The following is a 19,972-nucleotide window of genomic DNA, read 5'->3' on the forward strand; positions in this document are numbered from 1 at the left end:
GCCTATGGATATGCTTATAGGCGGGGCCCATGATTCCATCCTATAAGCACATATTCATGTACTGAAGCCAGTGCTTGAAGGTAGTAGTAGCTGTAGAGTAACAGATGTAGAGAAACGAACTGCTACTAGGAATAATCTTGTAAATGATCCTCAATGCAAGCCGAAGAAATGTTTTTCTCCATTAAAACTCCCTTCTCCAAAGCTCATGTCTGTGTTTTAGTTGCCTCTTCAAAATAGATGATCCAAAATATTATAAAACCAGTTAAATCAAAAAGGTTCTTTTTAGAACTCCATATACGGCATGTACTGGTTCAAAAATAGAAAACTTAGTTTGTTATGTACGTCTATGTGTGTGTATATGTTTGTGTTTATCTGCATAAGTATATCAAAATTTGTGTATGGGTGGGTGTTAGTGTATGTATATGTGTGTGTGGCTGTTGAGAGAGTATGTTTGGGTGACTGGGTGAATGCATGTATATATGTCAGTGTTGTGTGAGTATGGGTATACTGAGTTTCTTTCTGAGTGATGTGTGTGAGTGCTGTGTGTGTCAGTGTTCCATGTCTATTTGCTTTGGTGTGCATGTGAACGTGGATGTATCAGTGTGTGTTTGTGAATGTGTGTGTGAGAAATGTGTGTGTATGTCAATGAGCGAGTAGTTATTTTGTGTGTGTATGTGGAAAGATGTTTGTGTATGAGTTAGTGTGGTTGTGTATTACCCAGTGTTGAGCATGTTTGTGTGCATATCTCTGCGTGAGGATGTGTGTGGATCTTATGTGTGAGTGGAGGGGGTTGAGCGAATGCTTGTGTCTCTAGATGTCTTCATACACCTGTAGTGCTGTGTATATGTGTCTGTGTGTCATATGTGTATGAATGTTGTGTGGAGGCATTGTGTATGTCTGTGCGTGTGTGGATATGTATGTCTCAGTGTTTTGAGAGTTGTGTGTATGAGTGCTATGTGTGAGCATTGTGTGTGTCTGCCTAAGATGCATGACATCTGTGGATGTTTAAGTGTCATTGTATGTCGGTATGTGTCCATTTATATGTGTATGCACGTTTTGTCTGTATGTGTGTGTGTGAATGAATGTGGTTGCAAGGGTGGTGAGCGGCAAGACTAAACAACAAACAGGGACAAGTGGATGGTGAGAAGAAACAGACATGAGGGAGGGTGAAGGGAGATGAAACAGGGATGGGCTTGGTTGGGAGGCATGAACAGGAGTGATGGAGGGGGAGTGGATTGTGAGGGAAAGAGGGAAAAGAAGCAACACTGACAGGGATATGGGAGACGGCCTGATAACACAAGCACTCATATGGACTGCTTGAAAACAAAAAAAGTAGCTCCAAAAATTGGAGCAGTGGAAGGACACAAGTAATAGGTCCTTGCTCCAGGGTAGGGCCAAACTCAAGATGTAACATGACGCACGCATGCCCTGACAAATTAAAAAGAAGGAAATGAGAGCCACACTGAAGCTACCCAATGGTGAACTATGGGCGGGCTCTAAATGTTGGTACACAGTAACTCAGGTTCAACTATTTGTACCTACTGAGTGCTAAAAAGGCTTCCTTCTGCATGCCTAGTACCTACTGCATTGAAATAGTCCCCTGGGGGTCGAGAAGTAGAGATTGGACAATGGGCAGCAATTTCAGGCCTTTAGTTACTTTTACTAGAGTTTGTTCAATGTCTTTGTAGTCTCCCCTTTCGCTCACCATGCCAGCAGCGTCCAGTAGATAGCCTCAGCTCAGGATTCCAAAACCACTTCCTTTCTTTCCCCTGGTGCACGTCTGAGGGGGTCACAAGGGGTCAAGACAGAGAGAGGCCATCCTCAGGCCAGGGTTGCTTGTCACCCTTCACACCAGTGGGAGTATTTCCAGATATCCATTGAAAATAAAGGTGCACACAGTGAGCACAAATAGGATCCTCTTGCATAGTGAGGGGTTGTTCTGAAAATCAGGCACAGAGCCAACCCTCCTGGGTCTTCTTGGGTCCCTCCTGCTCCACCTCACGTTGATTCGTAGCTGCAGGCGCCGCTCACACGCCAGCTTCAACACACCACGGCTGCCAGCTCTGATCCCACGCAACAATAAGGGAAAGGAATGATGTGTTCCATCATGTAATTGAATTATACCCTCAGCTGAGAACGGTGAAGGGATGCGGGGGATTAGGAGCAGTGGCTGCAGCACGTGGTGCCACTTCAGGGGGTTTACGGGATTAGGGGCCATATGTACGAACACTTTTTCCCATAGACACAGAATGGGTAAAAACCTTTGCTACATCTGGCCCTGAGAGTCAGGGAACAGGCGTGTGTGTATGGTGGATCATCCTCCAGCGCCACCTCAAAAAGCAGAAATCCTCTAAGAGGATAAATCATGACAAAGGCAAGAGAGCAGAGGGAGGGACAGTCTGAGGCAGGAGAAATCAGCAGAGGAGAATAAACGGATAGCAAGAGAAAGGGCGAGTCCACGGGAAGCTCGAGACATGAGAAAGTTACAGAGACAAAGGTGTAGCGAGAGAAGGATGAAGAGGGGTAGGGACAGCCAAACGTAGAAGGCCCCAGAGAGAAAAGTACAGCCAGAAAGAAGGCCATAAAGACAAGGGTATATAAAGGTTGGACTAGTGATTATTGACACCCATAATATCGAGATACAAGGCTATCAAGTACAGATTAAAGAGGGCCAAAAATCGAAAAGTGTATACAGAGAAGTGTAAGTTTACTATTTCTAACTCCATATCTATGCACTTTGAAGAAATATGTATAGCACATGTACAGATCTATTGAGTTAGGTATTGAAAACCTAGACTTACTTACCTATTGATAATCTTTTAATACTTTTGTCCTTGATATTTTGTCCCATGGATATTGTGGGTTCGATATTTAGGATGCACAGTGCATCAAGAGAGGAGAAGGCCTCAGAGAGAAAGAGACAGTCAAAGACAGAAGAAAGTAAGAGACAGAAAGGTGCACCCAGAAAGGAGAAGCCGCTGACTGAAAAGGATATTTAAAACAAGCAGAAGGCTGCAGAGAAAGAGTTAGCCAGAGAGAGACAAAAAGCAGGTTACAGGCAGAAAAATATACAGAGGGGAAGGTTGCAGAGACAAAGGGATAATCAAAGCAAGAAGAAAGTTGCAGAGAGAAAAGGACTGCCAAAGAGAGGCGAAAGAAGAGACAGCTGCTGAGAGAAAGGGGTACCCAGAGAGAGGGTCGGGTCACTGAGAGAAAAGGAGAACCATATGAAACAGAAACTGTAGAGGGAAAAAAAGAAATTCAAAGGATGAAGGTGTTCGCAGAAAGAAAGGGAAAATCAAAGATAGAGAGCTGTGGACATAAAGGGATATTCAAAGAGAGTGGAGGGATGCAAAGTGTAAAGAATTGTCAATGAGAGAGAAGGCAGCAGAGAGAAAAGAATAATCAAAGATTGGCGAAGGCCATGTAGGAAAAGGGGCAGCCAACAAGAGGAAAACGCTATGTTCTTTATGGCTACAGAAAAAAGGCTTACAGATACAGGTATAGTGAGAGATCAGAAGGCCGCAGATAGAAAGGGATAGGCAGAGGGCAGACAGCTGCAGATATAAGGGATGGCAGAGGGCAGAGACAGCTGCAGATATAAGGGATGCCCAGAGAGAGTAGAACTCTGCTCCTGGAGAGGAGGAGTTAACGAGAGCTGAGTGAGAGACAGAAGTAAGCAGCAAAGAGAAAAGAAGGGTCACTCACAGGACAGACGAAGGGTTGGCTTAAAAAAAAAAAAAGTACATTCAGGGAAAGGGGAAGGTCGTAAAAAGAAACTGATGTTCATAGGGCTAGAGAGGGGACAACTTCGAAAAGGAAGGGGCGGCTACAGAGAAGAAGGGGAGTCAGATCGATGACAATTACCGGAGAGGAAGAGACGGCCTTAGGAGAGAGGAAGGGCTGGAGACATAGTAGACGGAAAGGATCGGCTCTGACTAGGAGGGAGAGCAAGGAACAGCTGGGGAAAGTAGATGGACCATGGCTGGAGAGAAGAAGGGATCGTGCTGAGTCCAGAAGAGGGTCAGAAACATTATTAGGGAACCGGAGAGCGAAGGAGTGACAGATAGAGGAAAGGCGCGCTGGGATATGTAAGTGATGTCAGAAGGTAGAAGCTGATGGTGAGAGAGGGGAAGAGGTGGTGAAAGAAACGAAGGACTGGAGAAAGGGGAGAGAGAGAAAAGGGAGGGCTATACATGGAGGAATTACAGATAGCTAGTAGCAGAGTGAGTGAGAGTGTGTGTTTTGTCCATAGTGCCCAGCCCAGCAGCAGCGCATATGTAGTACGGACTATGTGCTCTCACCTGGTTTCACTCCTAACGGGCTGTCCGGTATACCCAGTAAGTAAAGGTAAATACCGAACAGTCCCCATGTGTCCCTGCCATGCCTGGTTCATGCTGCCTAGGAGATTAGTTTTTGTATTTTCAATCCACACTTCAAGAAAAGTGCGAGGGAGCCCCCCTAGTAGCCTCTGGCTATCAGGGCACCAATTTACAGGGACAGAAGAAGCTCTAGAACAGTGGTTCCCAACCTTTTGACTTTGTGGACCCCCACTTTATCAATACTGGGGCCCGGGGACCGCCACTGAATCTTTATTGGAATCCGATATAGACGGATTGAGGCGGATCAATAGCGGGAAGACCTGAGGTGTTATTGGGAGTGGTGGGCATGTGCACCTGTTAGTTGGATACATTGGATGAAGGAGGGAAGAGTTTGAGAGAATGTTTGGAGTACATAGTAGGTAGTAACAGATAACAGCCATTGGTGTCTTGCATGCTGTCCTGTGTGCAACGGTGACAAATATTTGCTATTAGCCTGTAGCATGAGCCAGCGTGTACAAGATTAGGATTGGAAATGTTTTCTCTTCTGCAGGTGCGCTTGGCAGGGGAACACTAAGAAGGTACATCTGAGTGAGACCATTTAGGGTGAGGAAATAAAGGAAGGACTATTGTGACGATTCTAGGTTCTAAGACTCTGAAGCCGCACTCAGGTGTTGGTGAGCAGCATTTTGATCTTCTCTAGTTTTTGCTGTATGGTTTCATCACTGAATCGTGTGAGTGCTGCACAGGGGGGAGACTGTTTTCGTGCCCTCCTGCACACAGTGAATATTGGTTATTTCAAGGTTAAATAATGCATTAAATGGAGTTTCACAGGTTTAAAGATTTTAGGAAGAGGTGGGACTATGTATTCATGGTTTTTCCTTCTACACCTTGCATATAACACAGATGTCATATGCATGTCTGTGGTTTTGCGTAGGTACTTAATCACTGGTGGCACTATGCACACCTAACTGCAAACAGGCACAGTTCCTGGACAGCCACATTAGTGCAAGATCTGTTTGCACGGAGCATCTAGGGTGGGGACTGAGCATCTAGGGTGGGGACTTCAACTGTGTACATGAAGTTAACTTGGATAGGGCCACCCCTCTATCACCTCATGCAGGCCGCAACAAGCATTAGGGCGACAAGCTTCTTCAGTGCTTTGATATGAGATAGACTGCTGCATATGTGGCGCACCTTGAACCCACAGACAACCAAATACTCATATTACTCACAGGTGCATCAATTACCTACTAGAATATAGCTCCTCTTTTGTATTTCTGAGATAGTCTCCCATGACTTGGCTGCAGAGTACTTGGGCTGCACCCTCTCCGACCACAGTGTGCTTAAGCTAGTGATGCTGTGGGGCAGCCAGCGTACTCAAATACCCACTCAGAAACTGCATGCCAGGGCTTTGCAAGATCCCATACTTAGGGACATAATAGGCACTCACACTGATCAGTTACTAGAGGAGAACAGCGGCACAGTGACTGACAGGCGTGTGGAATAGGATGCATTCAAGGCAGTAATCTGGGGACTGTGTATAAAAACTGCATAAGGGGGGAAGGCCATGATCTGCGTGCAGCTGCTGCAGCCGGAGCACACAACCCAAGAGGTGGAGGTATGGGCAGGTGCGACTGCAGAGGATGAGAATAGCATCGCAAGCATTAGAAAGGAGTACGAGACACTGATGGACACACTAGGGGTGCTGGACTATAAGGAATAGATAGCTAGACAACAAAGGTAGGTGGTTACTGGCCTGACTTCTGCAGAAAAACACCACTATGACTAGTAGAGGCTACAAGAGCCCCAAACGGTGGCCTCCTTAACTCGCAGGTGGATATCAACATGCTCTTCTGGAATTATTATAGCTCCCTATATGCAGGAGTGGAAGGAACCAGCGGCCCTCCACTACAAGGCTACTTAGAGAGGACACCAATATCATGCCTAGATCCCCTCCAGTGATAAGCCTTAGAAGAGATGCTCAGGATAGATTAATTTCAGGCTGGGATAGACCAGATTTCACGCAACTAAACTCCCAGGACAGATGGCTTCCTGGTGGAGTTTTACACAACATATAAAATGAGGATCACTACAAAACTGCTCCAGCTGTTTCAAGCGATGAGGGAAGCAGGAGCTATGCCTGCGACCATGAGTGAGGCACTGATAGTGGTCCTACCCAAACTCGATCAGGATCCTCTGGAGGTGCGGTCCTACAGGCCCCTCTCTCTCCTCAAAATGAACTGTAAAATTCTGGGAAGATTATAGCCAATAGACTGATCCTGTGCCTCACCACTTTGACCCAACAGGATCAGAATAGATTCATAACAGGCAGGAACACGTTCCTAAACCTAAGAAGCGTCATCTGCCTCATTGCAGAGACCCCCGCAAATGGGTGACCCCTGTCCAGTGCTGTCACTTGACACCAAAAAAACGTTTGATACCCTGGGTTGGGCCTATCTAATGAAAGTACTAGAGAAAATGGGACTGGGACCTTAAAACAATCAATGGATCCAGCTAATCTGAGGCCCAAGTGTGCAATGGGTGCGACATGGAAGGGTGTCACTATTTTCAGCTAGAAATAGGCATGTGTTCTCAGAACCTGGTTGTCTCGGAGAATGTGGTGTATGGAGGGTGCATGGAGGGAGCCTACAGTTCGCTAACCCTACTGGCCAATGTAATGACCACTAGAAAGGCATTTTTGAGGGTCAGAACATATAAGGGACAGTTGTTCATTGGTTCAAAAGGTGAGCACATCAAGAAAGTCAACACCAGATTCAAGTCCCATTGGGGCATGATGAAGCATTTTGAAGGGAAATTATTGTGTAGCCCTTAGAGGAAACAAGGCACAACTGTTGATTTAAAGAGGGAGGTCTGATCTGGCAACCACAGGAATGCCGATATGGCCAAAAGATACAATTCAACTGGGCCCAAAGCAATGCCTCGGTGGGATAGTGAGAGAATAAACAACAAAAGCTAAGATAAAGGAGTTGAAAGGAGGTCAACATTTTTTGAAGCACACTAAGTCACAAATTTGCCCCACAGTCAGGTGTATACTGTATTGGTTGAGGGATGCCTGGCTGCCAGAAAAAGCATCACAGATTTCTGTAGGGAGGTCAAAAGCTGTCAGCTGCCACTGCTGAATTACCATGCATGAAGGTGGAGTGTTCTCAGGTTTTGTGCAGGACCTTGCCTTGTTGTTGTGACAGCAGATCCTCTGAATGGGGCAGCGTGATCAGAGGAATGATGTTCATGCTTCAGAGTTCAGGTTAGCAGGCCCAATCCAGAGTCACAAGAATGACTTAGGATCGGTCAATCCTGATCTTCTGGAGAAATCTGGGCAGGAGTAGTATTGTGAAGAAAGGCGTACAGGAGGTCTGAGCTCCACTCAAGGTGAGAAGCGTCTTTGAGCAAGAGTCGCCTTGGAAACTTCAGCGCATAAAAGTGCTGACATTGGGCATTCTTGGCAGTGGCAAATAGATCTAACAAAGGTTCTCCCCACTCTTGAAAGAGGCCTTGCATCACCTCTGGATGGAGATGTCACTTGTGATCGGCTAAGCCTGGACGGGTCAGTTTGTTCCCTCTGGCATTCAGAGAAACTGCCAGATGTTGAACCACAAGGAATATCTCCTGACGTTCCAGCAATGTCCAGAGATGCAGGGCCTCTTGACACAGGGTCTACAACCCCACCTCGCCCTGTTCACTGCAATACCACATAGCGGTGGTGTTGTCGGTGAAGACCTCAATCTGCCTCTCCTTGATCGAAGAAAGAAATACTTTCAATGCCAGGTTAATCGCTCTGAACTCTAACAGGTTGATGTGGAGACAAGGCTCCTGCTGGAAACTAGAGTCCTCCTATCTCCACCTCTTCCAGATGGCCAGTCCAACCCAGGAGTGACGGATCTGTCTCTAGAGTCAGCTCTAGGTGGGGAAAGGAGAGGAGTCTGCCGCTGACCCAATCTTGATTTATCAGCCACCACTGCAGATCTTTTGCAGTTCCCCCCTGTTCAAAACTATGGCGACGGATGTGATTATCTGAATATTTGACCGGCTTCGACCTATTTTTTTTAGATTATCTAATGTAAATAGCGTTTACACAACTGTAAATTTTTGCAAAACAAATCTTGTCAATACAGTATGCCTTGAGAAAGCCCTGGCGTACTTGCCTGTGGGGCGAAACACGTGTTGGTTGAGCTTCCGCTTTCTTGTGGGACCCACTTTGTTTGCATTTCAACTGGGAGTTACCTGTTTTCCAAAATAAAAAATTGATTTAGAGCAATTAAGGCTCTCTTCGCAGTTCCTTCAATGAACTTCACCGATTGTATGATAACCAGATACTATCTGATTCATCCAGTGGGGCCTTACCTCTTTCTCACTAGTGTATCTCTCTTGGGGGACTAGGGTCCATGTTCCCTGTTTAGGCTCCCACGTTTACAGACAAGGCATTTTACACAGGAAGTTTGTGGCTTGGACCCCCTCCTTTTTGGAGCACCTCTGCTTAACAGCAGTTCCCTCCAATACCTGCACCAGGTCACCTGATACTGGGTCCACTGGGACTTCCAGTCCCACTGCAGAGCATGCATATGCCATCGGGCATGTGTTACCAGCAAGATGCAGGAGGCCATGAGACCCAGCAGCCTTCAGTCAGTCTCACCAAAATCCAAGATAGAGGCTGAAACATTGGAATCATTGTCTTACTTGCCACTCCGGAAATTGTCCAGAATGTCTCAGATGAAAGGAAGCATCTAAGAGGTAGTCAGGTATGACTTCGGCATGCTGATAGTGAACCCCAGCAAATGCAGGAGGTCCGCCATAGTCTGGAAGTGGAAGACGCTTGCCTGGTGTGAGCCCCCCTTCAAGAGCCAATTTTGCGGTAAGGAAAGACTGGAAACCCTGACCACTGTAGATGCGCTGCAACCACCGCAGTCTCCTTGGTGAACACCCAAGGGGTGCTGGTGGGGCCAAAAGGGAGCACAGCAAACTGAAAATGCTTGTGGTCTGCTATGTACGCAGGTAACACCTGTGATCAGGCAGGACATGGTTGTGGAATTAGGCATCCTGCAAGTCCAGAACTACCATCCAGTATCTAGGATCCAGGGCCACAAAACCTGAGCCAACATGAGCATCTTGAATTTCTCCTCCTTCAGGCAGAAATTGACAGGGTGCAGCTCTGAAATAGGGCGGCGACCTGTCTTTTTTTGGGCACCAGAAAGTAGTGGAAATAGCAACCACAACCTACTTCTGATGCAAGTACTCTCTTGATCGCTTCTTTGGCCAAAAAGGCCTGTACTTCCTTATGGTGCAGGGAGAGGTGGTCCCCCGTCAGCTGGGTTGGGGATCTGGCATGGGTGGAGGGGCTTCTAAAACAGGAGTGGAGTGACACTGGTGAACAATTTGAAGTACTCACTTACCTAATGTAATGGACTGCCAGCGGGGCAGGTAATGGTGGATCCTTCTGCCTACTGGGTTCCAGTAATAGTAAGAGGAGAAACTAAAGGAGTTTTGAGGCTACAGCTGCCCGGTGAGTGGCATACTGGGTGGACCTCTGGCTGTGTGTCCCACGAGGCTTTTGAGAGCTGCATCTGTGACCATGAAAGGATGGAAAAGTCTGTGGGCCTTGGTGGCTGGACAGGAATAGGCATGGCTGGTAGCCCCTACCAAAGCCACGGAAGGGACAAAAGGCAGAATGAGGCTTAAATGGGGCCATGGAGGGACTCAGGGACCAAGCAGTGGCCCTGCTGCCATTGAAGCAGTCCAGCACCGAATATGCCTTATCGCTGAAGAGGTGGGTGCCAACAAAAGACATGTTTATAAGGGAGGCTTGGACATCCCCGAGAAGCCAGTAGATCTCAGCCAGGTGTAGCATCTGAGTGCCACTGACAATGCAATTGCTCTGACTAGTGAGTTGTTTCCAGTCAGCAGTGATGGTTAACTTGGCTGTGTCTCTGCTGTCAGCAATGGCCTGGGTCAGTATGGTTTGGGCCTCCTCCAAGATCATGGGCAGCACTTGCACAAATGAATCGTAACTGTATGGGTGTATCAGCCCAAGAGGCACGTGATGCTCCCTGACCACAGTGCTAGGCTGGCAGAAGAGAACAGCCTCTGGTCAAATGTATCCAGCCTCTTAAATTCCCTATCTGGTGGTGTGATAGGGAACATGCCAGGGTCAATTTTGGAGGTGGAAGCCTGGACAACCAGACTCTCTTGGGTGGAGTACTACATGAGGAAAGCTGGGTCCCCAGGAGCGCGGTAATGGCGGCAGACAGTTGTCTTGTTCACAGAAGCTCCTGTCCAGGGCTTGGTCCATGCCCCAAGACATCTGTGAGGGCTTAATTAAAGGGGAAGAGAGGTTCTGAATGGGCAACTCCCAGGTGAAGCACCTCTGTCAAGATGTTTGTCTTGAGTCCTACTGAGGGCAGCGTAAGGTCCAGGACCTCAGCTGCCCTCTTCACTGCCATAACAAGGGAAGTCCCTTCCTCTGTAGCCACACTACGAGGAGAGACTAAGCCTATGTCTGGTGAGGTGTCCAGACCACTGGCATCTGCCAATTCCTCGTACCAGTTATCCTCAGGCTCTTCTAAGGGGTTCTAGTAACCATAAGGATCCTCAGATCCATCCTCAATCACACTCCTCAGAGGGCCTGTCAAAGAAAGGAGGCCTTGTCTCTGACACAGAAAGCTGATGTAAGACCTGGCATTCATGGGGTGGTATACCCCTAACGTTTTGCCTTCAGACTTCCTGCTTTGCTGACTTTACTGGCCTAAGGACTCCTCACACTTTACCACTGCTAACCAGCGCTTTCTCCCCTAAACATGGTAAAATTGGCTTATCCCCAATTGGCATACTTTACTTATAAGTCCTTAGTAAAGTGCACTACATGTGCCCAGTGCCTATAATTCAATGCTACTGTGGGCTTGCAACATCGATTGTGCCACCCACGTAGGTAGCCCTTTAAACATGTTTCAAGCTTGCAATTGCAGAGCCTGTGGGTGCAGTTTTAGACTGCCATTTCAACCTGGCACAATAAATATTGTGCCAGGTCCAAACCTTCCTTTTTAATACATATAGGTCATCCCTAGGGTGGACCCTAGACAGCCCAGAGGAGGAGGTGCAGTTTATTTAAAAAGTTGGACATATACTTTTTACGTTTTATATGTCCTGGTAGTAAAAAAATGTTAATATTCATTTTTCACTACAGCAAGGCCTACCTCTCCCAAAGGATAACATTTGGGTTACCTTATTACATTTAATAAGTTGTAAATTCCCAATAGAAACAGGTAACTCCTTCTTGTTTAGTATGTTTTGGAATAGTAATGAAAAGTCCTAACTTATGTTGAAGTTGGATTTGAATTATGAAAATGCCACTTTTAGAAAGCTGACATTCTTCCACCTTAGCCATTTGGTGCCTGCAGTCTGTCTCTAGGTCACATGACTGGGTGGAGTTGACATTTGGGCTTTGTGTATTCATCCTGGACAGTCACATACCATAAGGAGCTTAGGTGTGCCTGGATGGGCCATCACGGGCAGGATGGGAGGGAGGAGCTGGGTGCATCACCACTTACCCCCTCTCATTAGTCTGGAGCTAGGGCAAGCATGGCAGGTCACCTGTGCACTTGAAAGGCATGCCTCTTGAAGCTTCTCCCATTTCAAAGGCAGAACTGGGTATAAATATTGGACCTCAGACACCAACTCTCCTGTAAACTACTGGACCTGTAGATACTCTACCAAAAGGAAGGACTGCTGTGCTACTGAAAGGACAGCCAATCTGCTGGACTGATGCTCTGATGGCCTGTTGCCCTGCTGTGCTGACCTTCTGCCTGCTGCCCTGTTCCCTGTATGAGAAGGACTGGACCTCCATCTGTTGAACCCAGGACCCCAGAGTCCAAGAGCTGGTTGGCTTGCCTCATGACTTCAGCCTCAGGGACAGAAGGTTCCAACAACCACAACACCTGGACTCTGCCATCTGTGAGTTTACCCTGCCACGTAGTGCCACCTCAGTCTTGGACCCTTAGAAGTGGGCCTAAGGTGTTCTACCAGCCTCTGCCACCCTCTGTGGATCCAGCAGAACCAATACATATCCTCAACTGCGTGGTGCAACCTTGAGCAGAACCGATGAACCACCACCGCTGCATGGGTATTCCCCTCGCAAAGACCTGCATCACGATGCATGCTTTTTCAGACCTGCCATTGTGCAATGCATCATCAGCACTGGCCCTCGCATTCCTCATTGTCTGCTGCCTCTACGAAGATGTCAGACTCCACATTGCAGCCTAGCAGCTCCTCAGAACTGATATATCACCCTGACTGTACAATGCATCCCCACGTTGGACTTTGTGTGCCAAACCCTCGTCAACGGGATCTCCAAAGACAATGCAGGCCCTTGTAATGCAGCCTCACTGCATCACAGAACCGACACATCTCTCCGGTTGCACAACGCATTGTTGATGCAGACCCATGCAACGCGCCACAAACCAGGATTTAGGTTACTTTGTTCAGCTGGCCTAACTGGGACTTTTAACATCGCGGTTGGCCTGAACTTGTGACTTAGTCCCGATACAGTGCGACCAGATATCCACACATCTGAGTGTTTTATGGTGCTATTTTCACTGAAATCTATAAACTTGCATATCTCTGGTTCTACTGATTGGGGTTTTGCAGTTTTGGTCTTTTTTTATTTATTAAAAATAACTCCATTTGGATTTTTGCAGTTTTGGTCTTGTTTTATTTATTATAAATGACTACATTTTTGTAACTTAGAATGTGATCATTTTTGTGTAGTTTCTTTCACTTTTTTACTGTTTGAAGTGTTGCACAAATACTTTACAAATTGCCTCTCAGTTAAGCCTGACTGCTCTGTGCCAAGCTGCCAATGGGTTGGACTCGGATTAATTTAGGGTTGACTTGTGCCTCACCCTGACAAGGATTGTGGTTGCTGTTTTACCAGGGTTCATATCCCACTCAACCAACAGTCCAATTTCTTGTAGTCAAGTTCCGTCTGGAGTTGATGTCAGGCAATGTTGCTCCAGCTCCATATCGTACTTGGATATGATGATCGGTCGGTAACATTGTGGGGCGTAGGCGTCATCTGGAATTATGTCACTGGAACGAGCTTCATGAAAGGTCATCGTCTCACTATCAGAACCATTCCGGATCCAGAATTGGATCCAGGCGGCCCCACTTGGACCTAGGGCAGACCACTGGGGGGAATCCAGAGGGGGCAGCCGTTGAACCCCAAGGGCTTGAAGGCACTCCGGAGAGGTAGGCCCACCCAAAAATGAGGAGCCTGGCCTTATAAAGTTCATGTAGTTGGGTGGGGATTTCTCCGGCTCTGGAACACTCAAGGAGGTGCAGAGTGGACACAGAGGCTTCGTGTGGGAGAGGAGCCTATAGTACTATTGTTCCCACACCTCGTCCAATGATTTGGACCGGCGGCAAAGTTAAAGAGTGCTTCAACTTCTTTGACTTCTTGTGGGACTTACCCGACAACCTAGAGCATGATCAGGCATGCCTGGAACGGCTCTGCGAATGGGCCAGAGACATGCCTCAAGACTGGGACCTAAAACGTCATGGAGGCGACCGGCATTGGGTGATAAAGAGCTTTAAGAAATGCTCCCGGAGCACCGTGGAGTTAATTGCACAGCAGTCCTCACAGACCTTGGAGTTGTGGTCCTGCTCCAAGCACCAAAGACAAACCAGATGGGGATGTCTGTGACAGGAACCACAGGGTTTAAACCCGACCATTTTTGGGGGGGCACCCCTAACGGACTGGGCAACTAATTTTTAAAAGATCCAGCAAAACATTGAAAAAGTTGTCCAAAAAATGGACAGAGGTAGCTTTCTCCAGATTTACTCTAATGGTGCAGTGAGAAAAGAACTGATGTCAGTGTGCTTGGGTGGCGCCTATATAGGCAGCATGCAAATCATTTCTAGTGCCAACAATGTGGTGATTCTGACTCAGAGCCAATCAATGCCACCTACCAGTGTGCAGAGGTACTGCTTGGAAATTTTACAGATCTGGTCTGATGCCTGGGGAATATTCTAAGGTAAGGAATTTTCAGCTAGAAGTCTCTAGCAGATCATCTTCGCTTTGGCCATGGAGCCCCTAGCAGGCCTTTTCTGGCAGGAAGGACCGGAACTGGGTATTACTGAATGGAGACTCCTGGGATGTGGTCTTGCTCTATGCAGATGATGCATTAGTGTATATGAGAAATGTTCGATGGGATCTCCCACAAATGATGGAGATGTTGAACCGGTCTGGCAAGGAATCTGGACTGATACTTGATAGAGCGAAAGCCTGTTTGTTTCCTGGGCGGCATCTGATGGAGGTCGATCAGGAGGCATCACCGACCATAGGCCCTGAATGCGATATGACATGTTTAAATATATGGAACTCAAAGTATACGACAAAGATGACAAACTCCACCATGGTAACCTGGGTGCAGCACTGGTGGGTGTATATCATTCCCTGGCCTTCTAGAGGTCCCTTCCTCTTTCGACAATGAGGAGAGTGGCCATTGCCAAGATGCTGGTGTTGCCAAGTTTGATATAACAATTCTCTGCACTCTCGGTGATACTGTCTTGGAGCTTCTTCACTGGCTTAAACAGTATCCTATCAGATCTAATATGGGGATTGAGCAGAAAAAGAGTGGCTCTGCAAAAACTGCACAACCCCTCAGAGAAGGGAGGTCTGGGCACCCTCTTATCTGATACACTCACCTACTTCTAAGTCATGGTAACAACAGGAAAGTGGCCACTGTGATATATGGCACTCTTCTGGGGTCACATATATCTGACTTAGGGAGAGGTGGGCCCTCTGTATTGGTCAGGAACTGACCGACAAACAATAGATGTTCTCCTTGGAATACATCAAGAGTTTCGAGGAACCTCCTCCTCAAATACACCCAGTTCAATTATGGTTACCAAACATACTTAACACCCATGTGGATTAACTGTATGTTCCCAGAAGCTACGCCTGAGTGTCCTAGGTGTCCAAGTGTAGAAGATGACTTCTATCATATGGTGTGGACAAAACTGGAGGTCGTGCACTTATGGTGAAATACGGCAATAGAGTAACAAAACCTGAGGGGCCCCACTGCAGAGTACCTTGAGGGTGCTCCCTCCCCCCTGGACCAGTGGTGGCCACCGCAAATGTCAAGATGGGATCCGGGGAGGACGACAATGGGGACGGAGGAAAACAATAAAAAATAAAATTAAAAAAAGTCTCTTTCCCGCCATTCCTACCACCTTGCTTGTCGCTCCTCTTCTTGTGGTGTTCCAGCATTCACAGCATTCACTTAGACACCAGCACAGGCTCCCCAGCAATCTGGGCATTGCTTTCATGCTAAATTTAGCATGAAAGCATCATCAGGATTTTTTTTGAGTGGCTTGGACTGCTGCTCAAACACAACCCTGGGGTCTGTGCAGTTTCTCCAGGCCAGCTGTTCAACACAGCTGTGCTGGAGAAACTTAAGTGGCCATGTGTGTTTGGCCAGCTGGCCAAACACACATGCGCACTTAGCTGCAGTGTCTCCTCCTCCCCCCTCTTGTGGCCCAGCCCAGCCCCTCCCTGCACTGCTGGCTGAGCCAGCAGATGAATAATAAAAGGATAGTTACACTATTGTTTTATTTTTCATCTCCCTGCTCTTGGCCAGGGGTGCGACGCTCCTCTGCCACTGCAGATGAGCCGCCTCTGTGAAACTAGTCAGGGACCTGCCACTGTGGGCCCCTCCTGAAGGCTCTTCGCACTGAGGGGGCTGCAGGGGCCTTTGTTACACCACTGAAATATGGTAGCTGCAACAGTGGGCATAACCGGTAAGTCGCTGATGGCGGATCCCCTTGCATGTTTGCTAGGGATAATGCCATGTACTAAATAGAATAATGAGATTTATAGATTTAACATATGTCCTTACTAACAGAAGGACAGCAATGACGTGGAAATACCCTCCAGCCCCACTTTAATACCAATGCTTGACCTTTCCATATGGCCTGCTGCTGAGATCACTTCATGGTGTTCCCTACACACACAGGGAGTCAGGGGTGGCCCTAGAGATGCCTGGGACACATATATTGGTATGTAGTTGCAAAATCTGGAAATACTTGAGATGCCACCCTGAACATCCCCGCCCCCTGCTTGGGTGGCAGTGGAACACGGTGATGGGGGTGAGGCTTAAGAACTAGGCGAAGAAAGAGCTGGGGGGGCAAGCACACACCAACTTGAGATGAGGTATGGATAACACTGCAAAGTCACCCCTCCTTCCCCCACTGGACTCTGCATACCAATTTGAACAGGGGCAGAGCATGCCCCAATAGGCTGCACATAAGAGCTACCCGAACATACCCAGCCCATGTAGCGCCCCCACTACTTAGGGGCTGATCGGGAAGGGCTAGGGCTAATGCCGGAGTACTTGGAGGGATCAACAGTAATGTACATGAGGGCTGCCTGATCAAATCCGCATTTTTTGTTGTTTTTTTACTTTATATGTTGACTTGCGCTAAAAAGGCCCTGTTTATGGTCAAGGTGGGAGACATGAACATGTATGTACGTTTTATTGGACGCTAGATAAATTTTGTACACGTCCTGCACACTAGCTTGTCGCGTAGGCTCTCATTATCCTAATGAGACTACTGGATTTTGAGCGGCAAGATTGTTCACAGTATGGGGGACTAAGTCTGACCCACGGTGAAGGACCCTTGTCACTCTAAATCTGGGTTTTGCTCCGGCTAACTAGCAGTGCCTTTTCTCTCCCAAAGGGAAGAGACAATTGGGCAGCCGAGCGCATGACATCTTAGCATTTCCCAGGGAAGTCGTGGTCACTCAGGTCCCAACCGGTTCTCTCATTCACAGTGCGGTCTCACATAGAAATGAGAAAGGCAGTTTAAGTTTTAAAGATTGGTTTGATAAAACAACTGCATTTTAGATAACAAAGCGTGAGCTGCAATAACCAGAACTACACAACACAGTAGGATTAAAATAGTAACGATGAGAGTGAAGCACAAGAATAAAGCTATCATAGTGCCGCTAGGTTATGTTCTCTCTAAGTTAATATTTCGAGCACAGCATGTTAAGCTCTCAGCCTGCCTTTCAGGTTCCCCCGGGAGGACATCAACCCTCATACCTGAGCAAAGGCCTGTAATCTGCATCAGCATCTGCAACGGGCAGTCAGCATCTAGTTGTAGGTTCCTGGCCGGAATCTCCCTCTGACGTGTAATAGGACTAGAAAGTGTTTTTATAACTAACACGCAGATGTTCTAAGAAAATGTCCCTACGTAAGGATGTGTATTTTCTACGAATACTGGAGACTAAACTTCTACTACGTTTACCGGCAATGTACCAGACTGTAGCCTTGACTGAAGCACAGGGCGATCAAGAATGCATTATTTGAGAACACAGTGCTGAACTAAGCTAAACAGTTTGATAGAAGGAAATTAAAACAAGACCGTAAAACTGGTAATTTGTAAAATAACATTGTGAAGCTGAATAAAATGTATCTAGGGCAAAGTGCACAGCGGCCTAGTATGTTAAACTAACGTGCATGAAGCTATATTAAAAATGGCTATACTACACCCTCCCCTTGTCAGTAGAAAGTGGTTTAAGCCGAAGCTAAAATGTATTTAAAACCCTATTCAAATTTTAACAAGTTAAGAGGACACACAAGCCTACTAATTTGCAAATTTAAAATTGAGCATGCGGCCAAATGACGAATTCAAAGGAAAATTTCAATTTATGATAGTTCCAAATCAAGCATCAGTCGTGGAAAGCAGGAGATTCTCCTCCTCGGCAGATGACAAAACCGTTAAATCCAAACCAAAAACTACAAAGGAGCAGGTGTGTTCCAGAGCCCCAGTGTCAACCAAGGCGGCACCCTGTGCAGTGCAGTGCCTTCTACTACGTTTACATGCAATGTACCAGACTGTAGCCTTGACTGAAGCACAGGGCGATCAAGAATGCATTATTTGAGAACACAGTGCTGAACTAAGCTAAACAGTGTGATAGAAGGAAATTAAAACAAGACCGTAAAACTGGTTATTTGTAAAATAACATTGCGAAGCTGAATAAAATGTATCTAGGGCAAAGTGCACAGTGGCCTAGTATGTTAAACTAACGTGCATGAAGCTATATTAAAATTGGCTACACTACAAGCGATTTGCTCTCTCTCCTATGCCCCTCAGATATGTATTCAATACAGAACTACCTGTTACAAAACACAGATACTTTAATGTGTGTTATGAGTTTACAACTGAACAATTCTTTGCAGTGTGACAAAAGTGACTGGAATGTGTTTGTGTTTTGTTGGGCAGTGGGAGGCCTGATCAATGCTCCTGTGAAGTGGTGCTGAGAGCCCTCCACTCCAGTGTGTGGAAGTATGGTGGGGCTCGATTGTGGCTTTAGTTCAGTGGACACTGGGCTGCTTGACAGGTGAGGAGGAGGGAGCCTTCTTTTCAGTAGGATGCCCTATCTCTCATTGGCAGTATGAGTATACTGTGCATAGGAAAGGAGTGTGGCATTTTGCCTTTCTCCTGGTATGTTTATGTGATGCTCATACTCAGCAGAAGTGGTGTTGTGGTAAGAAATGAAAGAGTGCTGGTCAGGCAATTGGTGGACCAGAGATGGAGTATCATCCACTCATGGTGGTGTGTCCTATGTAGCTTGTAAGAGATCATACATAAGGAGGAGTCATCTCTAGACACCTGCTAGTTCCTGGTACGTGGGGCGCCAGGTTGTTTTGTGACATACTAGCAAGTGTGAAAAAGCAAAGGTCTCGGAAGAAGAGGCAGGCGGGTGAGATGAAGGTGTGGAAGAGGCAGGCGGGTGAGATGAAGGTTTGGAAGAGGCAGGTGGGTGAGATGAAGGTGTGGAAGAGGCAGGCGAGTAAGATGAAGGTGTGGCTGTAGATGCCAACAGATAAGGACAGGACAGTAAGGTAAGAAATTGGCAGGGATAGGAGAGGGAGAAAAGAAGGAACAGGCTCAAAGGTGGCTTTCCACACAGTTCACTCTTCGTATTGCTCCCTGACTTGCGTCTTAGCCTACACCAAGAGGTTTTTCCTAAATTCAAATCTGAATTCTGAGTCGCATATCTCAAAGCAGTGTAAACCTTGCATTTCTAACTTTCTTACGTAAAAATATTGCAAATCTTTTCCGCTTCCTTCAGACTTTCTACCTGCCACCGAACCCTTGTTTTATCTAGGCCGACAGTAGAAATGTAATCATAGTCGGGCAACCAGGTTATCTGCTCCCCATACTTCTCACAGCTGTCCATCTGATTACTGGCACCTGAAAGTTTGAACCTATCACTGTCACTTTGATTCATTTACTCTGTTTGCCGCAACGCTACCAGATCTATTCAAGGTGTGCTGCATCTGCAACAATAAAGGCGCCTGTCTTCTCGTCCATGAGCTGTAGATCTCGGGGCCATTGATCCATTCACTCGTAGCCAGCGCGCAAAGACTGACTATGTCCAGATACCATCACTTAAATTAGGCCATCCAACTGTTTTGGCAGCATCCGTAACGCAGGCATATCTTCTTCACTTTCTATTTTTCCCTTCCTATATGAGCTGCTGGAAGACCATGATAAACCCTACTTTTTGCTGTTTACTCTTGCTTGCCACCCTTCTGATCTAATTTCTGATTAGGAAAATATTTGTTTGCTAC

Source organism: Pleurodeles waltl, chromosome 9 (genome assembly GCF_031143425.1).
Source record: "Pleurodeles waltl isolate 20211129_DDA chromosome 9, aPleWal1.hap1.20221129, whole genome shotgun sequence".
Classification (NCBI taxonomy): Eukaryota; Metazoa; Chordata; class Amphibia; order Caudata; family Salamandridae; genus Pleurodeles; species Pleurodeles waltl.